Here is a 15597-nt window from a genome sequence, read left to right as displayed (position 1 = left end):
GTGTGTTGTAGACTGTCGCCCCCACTTCATAACTCTGACCCTCAGCGGTCAGTGTGGCCTCGGCCACATGCCAATCTCCCCAGGCGGGCACCTCTGCCCTCACTCTCACCCCTCTCTCTCTCTCTCTCTCTCTCTCTCTCTCTCTCTCTCTCCACACACTCCCCCACACCCGCATGTTTGTTACAATCTCTTTTAAGTCTATCCATATTTGAGATTTGTCTCCCGGTACGAATGGAGAGTCTCTGTCTCACTTTCTAATGCAGTGTTTCTGCTCTTTAATATCATCATTCAGCTCAAGTCAGGACTACCGACAGTATAATATACACGATTTGTACATTTCACTTTGCTGTATAGGTTATACACTACCGTTCAAAAGTTTGGGGTCACCCAGACAATTTTGTGTTTTCCATGAAAAGTCGCACTTTTATTTACCACCATACTGTAAGTTGTAAAATGAATAGAAAATATAGTCAAGACATTTTTCTGGCCATTTTGAGCATTTAATCGACCCCACAAATGTGATGCTCCAGAAACTCAATCTGCTCAAAGGAAGGTCAGTTTTATAACTTCTCTAAAGAGCTAAACTGTTTTCAGCTGTGCCAACATGATTGTACAAGGGTTTTCTAATCATCCATTAGCCTTCTAAGGCAATGAGCAAACACATTGTACCATTAGAACACTGGAGTGAGAGTTGCTGGAAATGGGCCTCTATACACCTATGGAGATATTGCACCAAAAACCAGACATTTGCAGCTAGAATAGTCATTTACCACATTAGCAATGTATAGAGTGGATTTCTGATTAGTTTAAAGTGATCTTCGTTGAAAAGAACAGTGCTTTTCTTTCAAAAATAAGGACATTTCAAAGTGACCCCAAACTTTTGAACGGTAGTGTAGTTTATAGGTTGCACCGTGGCCCATGCCATGGAGATTATGCCCTTTTGTCTTACTATATACATGTAGACAGTTGCTGATGATAAACACCTTGATTGTTGACCATTAGGACGCTGGTTGTATATAAATGCACACCCTGTCTGTGTAGAAAAAATATTAATGAATTCAAGTACAAAAAACAAAACGAAACATGTACAGTATGATGAGCAAAGAGAGCTGTCTGGAGTTTTGATCCGTGGAAAAAAAATCAAATGGAAAAATACATTTTTGCTTAATAATAATTAAGTATTCTGACTATTCATGGATTTTTTTATTTTTTTTTTGTTGTTTTTTTTCCCACCCCCTCAGAATTTCATCCCTAGTTATCTCTGAGTATTTTCCACTTGACATAAAAAGAAAAGCAATGCAGTTTTTCCTTTAAGTTTAGCTTAATATATAAATACTCTTTATAACTCTTCATAATGTGGATACTTATGATAAATTTGCTTATATTATTGCTGAAGATTGAAATATTCTAATTATTCCTAGGGTCGATCATTTGCTACCTGCTAATTTGGTGAACCCCCCCTGAATTTTATCTTTCTATCACTATCTGCGTTACAAGTGTGTTTCATAAATTTATAGTTTGATCCCTGGCCTCAGATACAGTACAGTCAGGAGTTGCAACTAACTCTCTCTCTCTCTCTCTCTCTCTCTCTATCTATCTCTCTCCAGTATATAATATAACAGTTATTCCATCAAATCGAGTCGTACATGAGCGGATAGCCGATGAGGCATGTAGCACCGAGTTGGCTATAATCCGTGTACGACGAGATTGAGTGGAATAACTGTTTTATTCTATCCACATTCACTGGATTTTGAGAAACAGGACATTTTTATTTTTAATTTCTGCAAATTCAAGAAATAAAAACTTGATACAAAACGTCCGACAAAATCATTTCTGCTTAGAATGTAAACAAACTGGCGAAATGACAGGTGCAATTTGTGAAAAATGCAATAATAATAATAATAATAATAATAATTCTTGAAAAAAGGCATGTTCTTACCTTCAAATACTTTCATTCCATATTTTGTTACTTTTTTGTCTTTTTTAAATTTTCTTCTTTGTTTGTAGGGTTTTATGGTGGTTGGCAAACCAATTTAATGGTGCATTACCGCCACCAACTGGGCTGGAGTGTGGAACAGGAGATATTTGGGGGGGGACAAAAAACAAAAAATATATATATTATTTTAACTATTTCTGTTTTTTTAAATTATTTGATAACAATTTCTGGGGTTTCGTTTTCGAGTAGTTTTTATTTCATCCTCGGTTGGTTGAGCAACACGCGCCGCCATTTTGTTTTTCTCTACTCACGATATATGAGCTGATAGCCTGGCAGTAGAGTAGCCAATCAAAGAGCACAATTACTCATATCCAGTGAATGTGGATAGAATCTCTCTCTCTCTCTCTCTCTCTCTCTCTCTCTCCAAATCACCTTGATTACACATTACCCATCCATTCAAATATCAAGTAAAACTCCAAATAAAATGGCAAACTGGGTATAAATTATTATATTAAATAAAAAAGTCTGAAATAAAAATATAGAGCAACTACATGTCTAATAAGTATCTACTATTTGTTTCTCTATCTATCTATCTATCTATCTATCTATCTATCTATCTATCTATCTATCTATCTATCTATCTATCTATCTATCTATCTATCTATCTATCTATCTATCTATCTATCCAAATTATTTTTCTACTTGTATTCAGACCCACAGATGTTGGCCTACTTGCTTTACTGTTTTTCAAGAGCTGTGACTTATTTGTCTTAAAAAAAATAAAAAAAAAAAGACACAACAACAACAACAAAAGAATTTGTGCAAAAGCCGTCTAATTTCAGTGGCAGTGCTCTGTGAAGCAGTAAAGCTTCTCTCTCTCTCTCTCTCTCTCTCTCTCTGCTCCATGACAAGCACTTACAGGAGAATTGGGCTTCCAGGGCTGTGCAATAGCTTGGGGACACAATTACCCAAATCAATTTCAGGAACAATCTCCGCCATCGCAAGACCCATTAAAATTTAATCCTAAATAAACTTAACATTTGTAATTCGATGAGACAATTTCATAAACGCGTGTAAAAACTATCCAATACATTATGCATGGCTGCAAGTTCAGCGTATAAATAAACTGGCAATTAAAAGCAGCATTAAAATAAATAGATAGAGAGAGCAGGAGAAGGAGGAGAGGGAGGGAGGGAGAGAGAGAGAGAGAGAGAGAGAGAGAAAGTGTGTTAATTATTCAAATGAAGGACCAAGTCGAACTGTACCTGCCTGAGTTTGATGTAATCATGGTGATTAATAAAGTGATATTACCATGGTGATCCCATCGCCATGGCAAGGCACGACCTTGATTTATTTATTTAGTGTAATTATATGGCGTGATTAGGAATGCAAACATAATTGGATTTTTTTTTAAGACCTGTACGTTTGTAATTAAAGTGTCGATACGTCTTCCCCTCATGGCGAACGGGTTCTGAGGATGATGACGATGATGATGATGATGGAACTTTAACCATGTTACAGGCTTTAGAGACCTGACCATAGTCCCTTCGACATAGCACTATAGTCAGCAAGACTGCAATGTGGAGCTTAATTGATTGTAGAGTCATGCTAGTGTTAGGAACCATGTGTGTGTGTGTGTGTGTGTGTGTGTGTGTGTGTGTGTGTGTCAGGGATAGCTTCAGGGTAATGGCGTCCTCCAGAACATGTCTCTGAGCTCAGTCATGCCTGGGTACAGGCGGCGTGTCTCCATGCTGGGTACGGTGCCCACGCGTTAGAGAAGACTCCCACCGTCTCCGTGTCATTTCAATTACCACTTCAGAAGTGCAGCAACCTGAGGAGAGGAGAGCAGCGACATCTCTCTCTCTCTCTCTCTCTGTTTTTTTTTACACATTTCCTCATGGTTAATTAAAATATGTTGGACCTGACTGAACTGAAATCAGCCACTCAGGATTATAAAATTGATTAGTTACACTAGCTGAATTGAATGAATAGTTAAAAATAAGTAATTAAATATTGTACACAAGATGCACTTTTAGATGTATAGATGCCTTTAGAGTCTTTATGTGTACATAAGTAGCGGATCATGTCATGAGAAAACCTATAGCAAGGATGTGATGAAATCGTCGCTCATAAAAATCAAGAAAATTTAATTTCATTATCTTTAGTATCTGGATGCTGCTGCTGTGATCATAAAAACCGTCTCTTGTTCATCCCAGGATTCTTATTCACATCCATTTCAGCACACGTGGCAAGACAAACTGTTTGTTTTCTTTTTTTTTTTTACTATGATGATTTATAATCTCGCTATCGGAAGACGACAGCTTCTATTTCGAGTCTTAAAACTTTTTTTTTTTTTTTTTGGGCAGTGTCACTTCTGTTATTTATTTATTTATTTTTGGGTTCATGAGGAATCAACAAATGTCGGAAATTTACATCTGGAGTTCTATAATGATGCTTCATGATGTCTATTGTTAAGAACGCTATAGAAAATAATAATAATAATAATAATAATAATAATAATAATAAATGTTAAGGACCAAGGTACATTTTTAAATCAGCTCAAGGATGCAGGAAAAAAATATAATATAGGTTTAGTGTTGTTGTTTTTTCTTTTTTTTCTCACAGCACGTCGTATTGAGGAAAAGGAAGCGTACAGACCACAGCGGTGGCTGTGTCTCTTGAGTTTCGAGGAGGATTGGTGTAGGATTGGGACGAGGCCCAGAGCTCTAGGCCCGAATTTAGGGAAAGGGTCTAGCTGTTGCCAAGTGCCTCCTGAGGTGAGTCTATCAGAGGCAGTCAAGCCTGAAATCAATCACTCAAACCCATCAAAGGCCGTCCTAGCCGTCCATTGTGAAGCAGCCATCTGGGCCTCGTCTTACATGCACACACGGGAAAAAAAAAAAGTGCACGTGTGTGGGTGTGTGTGGGTGTACTCATAAAGAAAAAAGAATAGAAATACACATATCTTCTTTGAATGTAAGGTAAAGTGTAGGAGTATTTGTAGAAGAGGAGCTAATTCAGCTTCACATTTGAAGCTATTTACAAGGAAAGAAGTCAATGGACAGCTCATTCGCTCATTCTCCACTCATTCCCCCCTCCCTCTCTCTCTCTCTCTCTCTCTCTCTTTGCACTTCATCTCAGAGTCTGTCAGAGCCACCATCGGAGGGCAGTAGAACACAGAACATCCTTCACCGCAGCTCTGTGATTGGCAATCCCAGTCTCTGGCCAGGCCTCGCACCGTAACCGTAATGAGAGCCGGAGCACGACAGCTACACTGCCTGATTTTCAGAAAAATCAGAGTTTTAAAAAATATACATCCGTGATATAGAGTAAGTATAAACCTTTTCACAGAGCAAAGAATGATTTATGAATTACAGATATGGAGTGGCTTATGGGGCCAAAAAGAAACTTGATCTATAATACCGTGTGTGTATATGTATCATTGTGCAGGCTATCTCATCTCAGCTCCGAGTCTTTTGGGTATAATAACATGGTAACTCAGCAATTCTTTTTTTTTTTCCTTCTTCATAATTTATGCAAAGGTCTTCGTTTTCCATCTGAATCTGCATTTTTATGGTATTTCCAACCGCTCCGAGTGCAATCACGAAACACTAATTTTATGACCGATTATGTTCTCCGGAATGACATTTGCAGAGATCAAAGAACAATTTAAGCTATTACTGCATGAACATAACACAGTGGAGGTATTAGCGCTTTATGACTTCCTGCCGAATTTAATACAGACAATCTCCCTACAACTGCAAAAAAATGACCTCACATACTGCATAAAGTATCACACACACCCTCACACACATACGTCCCTGATCCGTGATTCAATAAGCCCTCTCTATCTCTCTCTCTGTGGCTAGACAATCAGTCGTCCTTTCTTTCTTTCTTTTTTTTCGCCCTCAGTCTTAATACCTACTCTGAAAATCCTTTCATCTGCATTGGGACGATATTCTGTCATTCCACAAATTGAGATTTAAAGCTGAGTTTATCTCATTCGGAATCGTATTACTGTACACGGATAACGTCCCACAACCTCAATCTCTGCCCCTTTATGGGATAATGTCGATATTTTATTCAGGAAATCTAATTTTGGAAAGATGTTCTATTTAGTATGCCTCATTAAGTGGGCCAATGATCCTGGAGTGCCCTTTCTTTTGTCTTTATGGAAAAAAAAAAGTTTCTGGGTAATACACTTCTGCTGATATTCAAATGTCATGTGGTCATCTTATTATTTTATATATTGCATGCATTTTTTTTATTTATTGAAACACCTTCATGCAATAAGTCACAGAATATAATTTTTCTTTCAACCTTTTATTCAGTTTTCCCCCTTATTTATTTAAATATATATATGTAGAATTAGATATATTGCAAATTCAAGGCATAACACTATGATCTATGCCTTAACACATGTATTATTATTATTATTATTATTATTATTATTATTATTATTATTATTAGACTAATATTTTTAGGATGCTATTTCTCCCCCAGTTTTCAACCAATCATCACCAAATTTCACATGAAGAATACTTTTGGGCTGAATTACATTGCTGTGACTTTTGGTGCTGATCTGGATCACTGATCCGGAATGATCCATGAAAAACAGACTTTTTTTTTTCTTTCCAATCACTTATAACGCTGTCAATTTTCATGATTTTTTTCAATCTTTTTTTTATTTTGTTCAGAAAAATGACCTTCACCTTAACCTTCAATTGACAAAGGTCAGCTAGCAGAAATTACTGACTTTAGTCACAGTCTCTATCTAGTTATTATTATTATTATTATTATTATTATTGTGCAATTGTATGACACACCATATTATATAAATGTAGCTGGAATGTCTCTGAAGAAAGTTAAAAAAGGAAAGAAAAAGAAAAATTACATAGCTTGAAAAATGTCATTTGACCAAGGCCATGTTTCAAATGCTTCATTACACAATGCAGTCAAGCAGTCTGAGCATAAACTGTTAGTGAACCAGGAGAAATAAAAAGACTACAAACTTTTCTCCAAGTGAGAAATGTTAGCTCGCACGTGTGTGTGTGTCTTTTTTTTTTTTTTGCTGGATGGCCCTGCCTAATGTCCCGAGAGCAGCGTTGCAGGCCTGATTCTCTCGCTGATGTAGCCATGCACTTCTTGCTGTGAAGGAGGTCCCACAGTCCAGAAATTCACTTAGAGAAGTGGAGTGTGTGTAACCAGAGAACACGGACAGAGACTTCTGTATGAACCAGATACAAACATTAGAAGGAAAAAAAAAATCCCTAAATCCCAGCTTGGGAATAAGAGGCACGAGTGAGCTTCATTGAAAATGTTAACCTGATGTTTAATTCTTTTCTTTTCTTTTTTGAATTTAAACTCTTTTGGGCATTTTTCTGAGGTGCTGTTTCACTTCATTCATTCATTCATTCATTCATTCATTCATTTTTAATGTTTATTTGTTCAATTAACTTTTTACTTATTCATTTTTGTATTTGTTAATTTATTTTACGTTCATTTTTTTATTTTTGACATTATTTGATATTTCATTTATTTTGCGTTTAATAATATTGTTATTATTATTTGAGGGAAGCCATGGCAAAATGATTAGAGAAACAGCTATGGGACCAAAAGGTGACTGGTTTGAGTCCCTGAACCACCAAGATTGGCTCAAGTGCCCTTGAGCAAGGCACCTAACCCCCAACTGCTCCGGCATGTGTGGTGGTGTACCTTGTGTCTGATGATATGATGATCAGTTCAGGCAAGAACCCGGCCAAAAAATAAATCTATCTATAAGACCATTGTGTTTATTTATTATTTGACTGTTTTGAATATCAAGTGTCCTTATGTCACATATACTGTAATATATATATATATATATATATATATATATATATATATATATATATATATATATATATATATATATATATATATATATTGTGGGGTTTTTTTTGCTTCAAAAGCAGTAAGAGCTGTATAATGCAATCTTATAAATAAAGTCATCAATAATAATATATTTTCAAAAAGTTTTATGAACATAGTTTCATTATTCCATTTCTTAATATCAATTATTCATTTTCAACATTTTCTTTCTTTCTTTCCCTCAAGGAAGTTGGTCGACGTTCTCACAGACATGATATCTTCATTTGTTTTTTGGCATCAAGTCCAAGAAGCTAAAAACTCCAGAGTTCTCAGGAATACTTGTATAAAAACGTAAAACTGTGTGTTATTTACGGATATAAATCCATGTGTGTACTTCAACATACACACTGTACAAACTGCACATTGCATTTGACGTATTCGGTTTAATTTTTTTTTTTTTAAAGTATGTGTCATTTTTTTGTAGTCACAAAATACAGACTACAAAGCGTCTGACATAAGGTTCGGCTTATGAATTTGTTCTTTTCTTCCATATGTTGTACATGAAGAATGAATTAAGACATGTAAAGGGATGAGAAGAAGCTGAAGTAAAAATGTCAGTGTCTCCAAACACAGTCGAAGTGTTTACAAGAGCCAGAGGGCAAAGCAGGACCCACTATTTCCCTCCTGCTAATTGTTTGATTTCCTGTTGCCGCTTGAGAGCCAGGCATGGCCATGTGTGTGTGTGTGTGTGTGTGTGTGTGTGTGTGTGAGAAGAGGAATGGAGTGAATAGACAAAATTTTCAAATAAATCACACATTGGTCGCCTTCATTTGTCTCCAACATACCAATTGCTTAAGGCGAGTCTCTCTCTCTCTCTCTCTCTCTCTCTCTCTTTCTCTCTCTTTCCATCTCTGGAGCTTTGCAGACATACCAAACAGTATCATCCCCTGTTGCTCATCTCTGCTCCATCATCTGTGACCCAACACACACATACCAACACACACACACACACACACACCCACCCACCAACTCTCACCAACTGCTAGCATTAAAACACAACAACAAAAATAATAGATAAGGAAGAAGACGAGAGTCTTGGCTCATTGCGTACGACTCGGCCATGAATGAATGAGTGCTGGATGTGATTTTTTGGGGTTTTGAGAGGGGCGATGGGAACACACTGAGCTGACTCTACTACGCCATACCCCTCACACCAGGACATGGAGGCTGCCATCACTCCGTTTCCTTGGCGATATCCTCCACTCCTCTCCTCCTCCGATCCTGGGCCCCTTTTTTTTCCAGCAGGTGGTGTATTTTAAAGCTGCCGTTAGTGAGATAGCATGCTGGAGACTATGCGTTTACAATGAACTTGCCAGAGAGATGGCACTAGGGGCTTCATCATGAAGAACCACTGGCCCAAAAAGCTCATAAAGAACCCTGACTTCACCTTTTTGCTCTTATCAGATCTGAGTTCATAACCATGCAAATGGCCCTTCGTCACAAAAAAAAAGAAAAGGTGAGGAGATTGTTTTAATCCGATTATGCCTTTCACTCCCCTAACCCCCCTTGCAGGCTTTTGTTTTGGTATATGCCTTTTGGACCTGGCATGGCTTCTGCCAGAAAAGCGGCGGGTGGATTTTTACAGATCTGAACCATGAGAGAGGCTCTCGATGGGGGAGCTACTCAAGACAGGCCTCTGTCACAGCTCGGCCTTGTCTCTTTAAATTAGCCTTACAGGGAAAGAAGCTAATGACAATCAGTGGGCTACTGTCTGCTCCTGAAATAAAAGAGAGAGAGAGAGAGAGAGAGAGAGAGAGAGAGAGAGAATTAACTTTTATTAAAGTCACACAATCACATCATAGCTGAGCACCAAGACAAGAGCAACATGGGCTTCTGGGCTCGTTGCCCGCATTAGCCATTAGTGAGGACAAAACAGCAATCAGTTAATGTCTAAAACAGTAAGATGACTGGAGCTGTGCAAGAGTCTTAAAGACATCTCACCACTCATCTAAGGATCTTCTTTACACATGCTATGAGTTCCACTTGCTTGGGTATTTCAAAGTGTCTTGAAAAGTCAAGTCAAGTTAGTGATACTGCCGTTCCTTGTGTAGACTGGAATGAAATATCATTTCTTCAGGATCAGGGAGGAACACATAAACATGTAGCATCATGGTACAGAGGTATATACTGCGAGCTGGCCTAGTGGTTAGTGTGTCCGCCTCTAGACTGGGAAATCGCAGGTTCTACTTGCAGTCAGGTCATACCAAAGACCATCATAAAAATGGTACCTACGGTACAGCTGTCTGGCAAGGCATGCAGCGAGTAGGGAGTCAAACTCTCATGGTAACCAGAGGACTAGCCCCCAACTGTAACCCTAGCTGTATAGGCAAGAGGGCTACAGAAATGGAGATCGGTGCCGCCCAATACTCCTTAACGGCCTGGTTAGTACTGGGACAGGAGACTGCCTGGGAAGACCAGGGCATGGCATGGGAAGGACTTTAGAGACTTAGACAGAGGTATATTGTTGCGGTGTATGCATGCTGCACACTAACCAGATACGTCAACAGAATAGTACCAGATGGCAGGAACCATCGCAAACTATAATATCTAATACTGCTAAAAACCCCGGGCCTAAAATAAAAAAAAATGGAAACAGAGAAAAAAAAGTGCAGCAGCAGGATCAGTGGTGAATTGTGTCTCAGAGCAGCAGTCTATAACGTGTCACCAAAACAGAGCTTGGGAATATACTGGTGGTCACATGCATGGCTGCAGTCTCTTAAACGTGACGGATTCCCCTGCCAGTCTCACCGCCGGCGCTAATGCCAGGACCACAGCAGCCTCCAGCAGGCTCCTAATCCCTCCTAATGGGGAATTGTCATCTCCAGGCTAATTTAAACCCTCCAACCACAGAGCCACCTCAACCTGCAGCCTGTTAATCCCCACAGCAGCTTTCACTCTCCTCTGTCTCTTGTCCTGTTTCTCTGCAGTCCCTGCATCCCTGTGATGGGCTTCAACTCAGGCCTGGGGCCTTCTAGCACCTCAAAACAACACTGACTTTCAATCATCTCAGCACACCCTGATTGTGCCAGTCTGATTTGTGTGTAATTACATTTTGGGGACATTTTGGCTGCTGGATGCCATCTTTGTGCACAGTGGGGAGAAAAGGAAAGGCCCTGGTTTCAGACGCTGCTGCTTCGAAAATGCTCCAGAACACGCTGCTTTGGGAAGGCGGGGCCAAAAAATCAAGAGAAGAATCGTGTAAAACTTTCTGAGGAAACCATGCGCAATGAACAGATGTCTTGAAGTTTTGTTTATTTCTGTATGTTGAATGTTATGGTGCGTAATGTGTTTGTATTGTCTACAGACATTGTTCTCAAAGTTCTCTCAGGGTTCATGAACCATCGCTTGTGGTCAGCATTTTTTTTTAAATCCAGTTACACAGATTGAAATCATAAGTTATTATACATGGTTATTATTCAGCTGCTAGAGATATTAGCCTATTTGATTGATTACTGAGAGGATAATGAATGAGTTTCATACAAAGGTTAAAATTTGAAAACAAGTAAACGATGTCAATGCCAAATTGAATTTAACAACAAAATAAAATGTGGGGCGGCACGGTGGTGTAGTGGTTAGCGCTGTCGCCTCACAGCAAGAAGGTCCGGGTTCGAGCCCCGTGGCCGGCAAGGGCCTTTCTGTGCGGAGTTTGCATGTTCTCCCCGTGTCCGCGTGGGTTTCCTCCGGGTGCTCCGGTTTCCCCCACAGTCCAAAGACATGCAGGTTAGGTTAACTGGTGACTCTAAATTGAGTGTGAATGGTTGTCTGTGTCTATGTGTCAGCCCTGTGATGACCTGGTGACTTGTCCAGGGTGTACCCCGCCTTTCACCCGTAGTCAGCTGGGATAGGCTCCAGCTTGCCTGCGACCTTGTAGAACAGGATAAAGCGGCTACAGATAATGAGATGAGATGAGATAAAACGTGCTGGTGGAAAGTTCAGGAATAGCTGTATGGTCGAGGTGGGTGTAAGGGTCCGGTCCCACAACACCGATAACTGTATCCAACTCTGACTCTCCCTCTGCCTGAATTGAGTTCCAGTCTGGAGCAGAAACACCACAACTATAATCCCGACTATATTCTCACTTCATCCTGCCGCTCAGGTAAATAAATGCATGCAACTTAGGAATAGTCATGGAAATTTTATCCAAGTAGTAGCACATTATTCCAGGTCATACTGTACAGCTTGGACTTCAAAACAACCCATGTACACACTCCAGTGGTTTATAAAATACAGATAGGCCATCACGGATGCTAATCATTTATGGATTGGTCACGGACGTTTCAGTATATTACTGTACAGATTGGTTACCGGTTTCATACAGATGATGCATCACGGATTTAAAAAAAAAAAAAATGAAGAAGTCTAAAACAATTAAATGTTTGAAATGCCGAAGTTCATAATTAAAATATCTTACCTGCATTTATATGTTTACTTTATTAATTAACTATTGATATTTCATGGAAAATCACATATCCGTGAATAAAATATCCATGCTTTGTATTTTTTTATTCCGTGAATCCGTATTCCATGACTTTAGGATGCAACAAGGATGTACAAAGATGCCTGAGGAAAATAGCACGTGCTCAGACAATGTCATGTGTAAACAATTACAATCCGATGTTTTATCGGATCAGGTCTAGACCTGGAAAAACGACTCCAGACGCAATCTCCACCAACCACATACACTGCACGGGACTGATTTATTTATAGTTAGAGTTGTAGTTAGGGCGGCACGGTGGTGTAGTGGTTAGCGCTGTCGCCTCACAGCAACAAGGTCCTGGGTTCGAGCCCCGTGGCTGGTGAGGGCCTTTCTGTGCGGAGTTTGCATGTTGTGTCCGTGTGGGTTTCCTCCGGGTGCTCCGGTTTCCCCCACAGTCCAAAGACATACAGGTTAGGTTAAATGGTGACTCTAAATTGACCGTAGGTGTGAATGTGAGTGTGAATGGTTGTCTGTGTCTATGTGTCAGCCCTGTGATGACCTGGCGACTTGTCCAGGGTGTACCCCGCCTTTCGCCCGTAGTCAGCTGGGATAGGCTCCAGCTTGCCTGCGACCCTGTAGAACAGGATAAAGTGGCTAGAGATAATGAGATGAGATGTAGTTATAGTTGTAGTTGTCGATATTGTAGGGCCGGGCCTTAATATGTCTCAAGGGGGTCGATGGATGGATGGATGGATGGATGGATTGATTTCATTGAATGGAGTCCCTTGTTGCAAAAAGTTTAAGAACTCTTTATTTTCAGTCACTAGTTACAATGGAACAAGTAAGCACTCCTTGAATATGGCCAATAAAACTATCCATCGAATCTTGAAATGTAATTGCTGGTACCGTAGCTACACACTTTGTACGTCTAAAGGCTCTCTCTTTGAGCTACCTCTCACAATTTGAATGCGAAGACATGTGGGGTTAATTGTGTGATGCCTTATTTGGTGCCTTTTAGCATATCCGTGTGTTTGTAGCATGCATTAAGGTGAGCACAGTAACAGGTGTATGCCTGTGTGTATGTGTGATTTACCTTTTCTAATTAACCCACTCTGGTAGAGAGAGAGGGAGTTAAAAAATTTACCATCCAATCAAAAATCGTGTACTTTTTTCCCCTGTCTGTTCCTGAATGTTCGAAATAAACCATCAACCAGCTGGTCAAAGGAAAGTGGGGGAGGAAAAAAAAAGGCCTGTTTACTTTATCTTTGGTATTTGCCTCAATGGTAACATCTAAGCAGATGAGCTATGAAGCTCTGGTATGAAGCAGAACGATAACAGGACACATGTGGTATAGGATAATTAAAACAGCACCGATAACATCTCTTCCAGTATTACGGCTGCAGAATATTGTGTGTCAGATGTTTGACCATCGTCAATGGAATCCCAGCATGGCTGATCACAGTATGTGCATATTTTGGCTTGTTTTTTTTAACCTTTTTAAAGCCAGACTTGGGCTTCCTCGGGTGAGCGCTAATGCTGATGAAAGGAGAACCGAAATCTCTGCAAGGGGATTGTCTTTTCAAGGACAGCAGCTGATTATGATCATTCCTTTTTCAGGAACTGGTTTTGTGAAATGCAACCTGGGTTCAGCAAACCACTGTATGTATATAAGACACCAGATTTCATGCCCTTCTTCGATGAATGAAGCTGTAAAATAAGAATCAGGAGAATAAGGATAATTTGGATAGTTGGGGAAGGAAAGTGGGATCTTCCTTCCAGCAAGTGGACCAGGATACCGTTATGACCTTGACTATCATCAGGGACGGGTCCAGCCCATGAATCTGACAGATGCACATTTGCAGAAATATTTTCACTAATTTTACCCGATCACTATGGATTTTAACAGGGGCGTAGAGCACACCAAACCCTTTCCGAAGACGGCAGCCACGGCCCACTATAACCGTGGCTCAACCCGTTATTCACACCTGAACCCCCCACGTGAGCAGTGCTTGCTGAAAACTTTAATACGAGCCCTGGTTCCAGCTGCGCATGCACACCGGGATTTAAAAATTAATAACTCGGCCACCGAAAGCCCTAGCCCCGGCAAATTTTACAGGCACCTCCTTCTCCCCGAGCCCTTTTGAAACAGCTTAGGCTTGGCCCGTTATTCACAGCAAATTTCAACCTCTTTGTGGAGCATTTTATTGGTTAGACCTAGATTCTTTGTCTCAGGTCATGCTATACAAAGCATCATGAGAATACAGGTAATTAGGTCAGATAAGCCTCACCGCTTACCACAGGTGGTTGGATCCTGAACCATTGGTCTGTTGGTTAAGCGTGGCTATAGCCCATGTAGCTGGCTAGCGGTAAAGTAAACAAACGCCCCATGACCGATGCCAAGTGGTGCACAAATATTTCTGACCGATGTACGTGCATCGGTTGTATCGGTCTGGATCCGTCCCTGATCATTATGTAGTGTCATGTGTTCTTAACACCATTTGTGTGATGATGAGGCTTTTTTTAAGCTTAAGGACATAAGGAAAAAGGAGAAATAAAGGACGACACTGGAAATCCTAGACAAAATACCGTCTTTGATAGAAAATCCCTCAATTTGCTCTCTTTCACTGGCTATTTGAATACCATACCGGAAACGTCCATTACCATCTGCCAAAGAGGAGCCTCGGCACATCAACAATCCGAGAGCGCTCCAACAATAGCCCCTTCAGCTGAAGATCACCGACAAAGGGATTAACTAATTCAATTAACGAACCAAAGTACTTTATAACTGTTAATTATGTGGCTCCAAGGACCGCTGTAGGGCCACCCGTCCCCTTTGTGCTGAGAGGAGCTCATCTGTCCTAATTGACCTCTGGGGAGCGTTCAGGGGGAGAGAGATGTCTTACGCGAGTCCATGGCTTGTACAAACAAACTGACAATTCACTTTGCACTGGAGTGACACTCTGTGTAGCTGTGACACAAACCGCAATGACCTTGAAAGAACTGCTGAAGAAAAGGCGTCTCTCTCTCTCTCTCTCTCTCTCTCTCTCTCTCTCGCGCTCGCTCGCTCGCTCGCTCACACACTTTCTTTCTTTCTCTTGCTTGGTTGCTGTCTTACTTTCAGAAGCTGAGTGCAAAGCCTAAAAGAGCTTGAATAGTTGCAGAAGTTGGAGCAGATGTTTGCAGTCGTCGTTTGATAACTGGTAAGTCAATAGCTATTAAAGCTCTTCAGTCTGGTCACTGTAAACATCCAGAGCATCGAAGTGAAGTTTTAAGTTCTTGACTTTCTTTCACACATTCTAGCAATTAATTCATCATCACAAGCTCAGATTTGACT

This window comes from Neoarius graeffei, chromosome 5, assembly GCF_027579695.1.
Source record: "Neoarius graeffei isolate fNeoGra1 chromosome 5, fNeoGra1.pri, whole genome shotgun sequence".
NCBI classification, from domain to species: Eukaryota; Metazoa; Chordata; class Actinopteri; order Siluriformes; family Ariidae; genus Neoarius; species Neoarius graeffei.
The sequence above is the reverse complement of the archived record's forward strand: the minus strand, read 5'-3'. Positions refer to the sequence as shown.